Below are 3,087 nucleotides of genomic sequence, written 5' to 3'. Positions count from 1 at the left end.
CTGCTATATGACTTGCTAGTAACCGGCTGAGAGAGGCTCCCTCCCCCTGCAGTCTAGCTTCCCATAAATCACCTCAGACTCACTTCTCTTCAACTCCTACCTTGCATAAAGTGGTTGCTTTTCTATTCGTAGAGTTGCAGCTATTCTTTTCTTCGATCTCTGGTTGAGTGTGCAGGTGTTCAGAATGATTTGATAGTTATCTACCTGAATTCCTGGGACCAGACAAAATTAAGGTCTCCTACTCCTCTGCCATCTTGGACTCCTCCCTGGTTAGTTTCTATTATATTTCTTCAGATCACTAATCTTTTCTTCAGCATCTGCTTTTATCCCATCCAGTGTATTTTCCATTTCAGATAATGTATTTTTTATCTCTAGACGTTTCACTGAATCTTATATCTTCATTTTCTCTAATTATTGTGGCCATGTTTTCCCCTGCCTTTTTGAACTTATAGAGCATTTTTAAAAATATCTTATTTATTTATTTGACAGAGAGAGAACATGCAGCAGAGAGAGAGGGAGGAGAAGTGGAGGAAGAGGGAGAAGCAGATTCCCCGCTGAGCACGGGCCCTATGTGGAACTTGATCCCAGGACCCCAGGATCATGACCTGAGCTGAATGCAGACACTTAACTGACTGAGCCACCCAGGTGCCCTAGAGCATTTTTATAATCACTGCTTTTATGTCCCTGTTTGTTAGTTTCATCACATTATTATTTCTGGACCTGTTTTTATTGGTCGATATTTTTCTTTTTTTTTTTAAACAAAATTGTTCAGGTTTTATTTATCAGTAGCTCCTCTCTCTTCTCCCTGCCAGCCGCTGTGCCCTCTTCCACACTCTCAGATTCAGAAGAGGACTTCTCTGGCCTCATCAGTGGTAATCTAACGGGAGCAGAGGTCAGTGGAAAGAGCTGGCAGACAGTAGTGTGTCTCCTCTGGGGCTTACAAGTCCAACCAGGCCAACATTTTCTTCAACAGATGTTCCAGAACTTGCCTCACTTACTTCGTCTCCCATTTAAGATTAGCTTTGATCTCCCTGATGGTCATGTGGCCATTCTCCCTGCCAGCAGCAACACCTAGTGTGATCTCTGTTGAACTCAGAACATACTGATGAGCTAAGTGCCTCCCACAGTGATGATGCCAAAGCCAGGGCCTTTAGTTACTTAATGGCCCTGATCAGGTTGCCTTGGCTGACATCCTAGGCAAATTTTCTTCTTCCTTTGAATGCCTATTGTGTAGGTCCTCCAAAGTTCTCCAAAGTCGTTTCATTTGGATCTTTCTTATAGCTTCCGTTTCAGGGGAAATGGAAGGGCTAGGCACACTGTGATAATTTGTATCCCCAGCACCTCAGACCAAAATCCTTTTTCAGAAGTCAGAGGATCCACACCAGTGGTGGCACATATGTCCTGGAAGTGTACTTGGAACTTGAGGACTCTCTGGATCTTTTGCTGGTGCTTGCTGGCAAATGGCCCCAGACTGGTGTTGAACACATCCAACTCTTTGACATCTGGGGCAGCGATACTCAGCCAAGACAGTCCCTCGCTTCTTAGAGCTGGCCTTGGCATGCTGACTATATGCTTGCTATCAGCCAGTGGGCCACCCTGCTGCCAGGACCCTGGGTCTCTGCGTCCCTAGATCCACCACTGTCCTCTACTGATTGATTTTTATCCTGTTTATGGGTAATATTTTCTTGCGTTTTGAGGGTTGTTTAGGTTTTTTTGACTCAGACATTGTGATTTTTACATCATTGGTTGCTAGATTATGTTGTATTCTTTTAGATAATTTTGGATTTTTTCTGGTGTGCAGTTAAATTTCTTGTAATCAGATGGATCCTTTTGAGGCTTGTATTTAAACTTTGTTAGAAGAGATCCATACCAACCTTTAAGGATTTTATTTATTCATTTGTCAGAGAGAGAGAGAGAGAGTATAAGCAGGGGAAGCAGCAGGCAGAGGGAACAGCAGGCAGAGGGAGACGCAGACTCTCTGCTGAGCAAGGAGCCCGATGCAGGACCCTGGGATCATGACCTGTGCCGAAGGCAGACACTTAACCAACTGAGTCACCCAGACATCCCTGGCTCTCAATTCTATTCCGTCAATCTATGTCTGTCCTTAGGCCAGTACTACACTGTCTAGATTATTATAACTTTTTTAAAAATGTTTTATTTATTTATTTGACAGAGAAAGCATAAGCAGGGCGCGCAGCAGGAAGAGGGAGAGGGAGAACAAGCAGGTAGTGTAGAATTCAGTTTCATTAATTATATTCACAATGTTCTGCAACCATCACCATTATCTATTTCCAAAATTTTTTTATAACCCCAAACAGAAACTACCCACTAAGCAATAATTTCCCATTTCTCTTACCCCGAAGCCCCTGATAACCTCTCATCTATTTTCCATATCTGTGAATTTTCCTATGTCAGATATTTCATATAAATGGAATCATACAATGTTTTTCTTTTTATGTCTGACTTCTTTCACTTAGCATTATGTTCACAAAGCTTATCCATGTTACACCATGTATCAGAACTTCATTCTTGGGGTGCCTGGGTGTCTCAGTCGTTAAGCGTCTGCCTTCAGCTCAGATCATGATCCCAGTGTCCTGGGATCGAGCCCCACACTGGGCTCTCTACTCAGCGGGAAGTCTGCTTCTCCCTCTCCCTCTGCCTACAACTCCCCCTGCTTGTGTGCTCTCTCTCTCTGTCAAATTACATAAATTAAAATGGTAAAAAATAAAAAATAGTTAAAATGGTAGTTTTCATCTATATATATTTGGCAGCTGTGAAGAAATCAGACAATAGGTGAAGGTTATTGCAGGAGTCTAGGTTAAAGATGATGTCTATTTACCCTTCAAGCTTCACTCCTTCTCTGGAAGTTTACCCATGCTGACTGAGCAACTGGCTCCAAGGCCCTCTGGCTTCTGGTTGAACTTGGCCCATGTGTAGCACTGGCAAGAGATCAGAGGGTGGGAGGATCTCAATCTGCGGGGCTGCTCTGGGCACCTATGGCAATTGATAGCAGGTCCCAGCTCCTGACAGGCAGCCCTCGCCACAAAGCTCTTTGTGTCTCTGTATTCTAGTAATGGCTCCCTTCCC

At 43.7% G+C, this 3,087-nt stretch overlaps 1 pseudogene; it reads right to left on the bottom strand.

Moving 5' to 3' along the window:
- Positions 1-700: 700 nt before the first annotated feature.
- LOC121101246 lies at positions 701-1,581 on the bottom strand (annotated as a pseudogene).
- Positions 1,582-3,087: the final 1,506 nt, after the last annotated feature.

Source organism: Ursus maritimus, unplaced genomic scaffold, assembly GCF_017311325.1.
Source record: "Ursus maritimus isolate PB19 unplaced genomic scaffold, ASM1731132v1 scaffold_7, whole genome shotgun sequence".
NCBI classification, from domain to species: domain Eukaryota; kingdom Metazoa; phylum Chordata; class Mammalia; order Carnivora; family Ursidae; genus Ursus; species Ursus maritimus.
The sequence above is the reverse complement of the archived record's forward strand: the minus strand, read 5'-3'. Positions and strand labels throughout refer to the sequence as shown.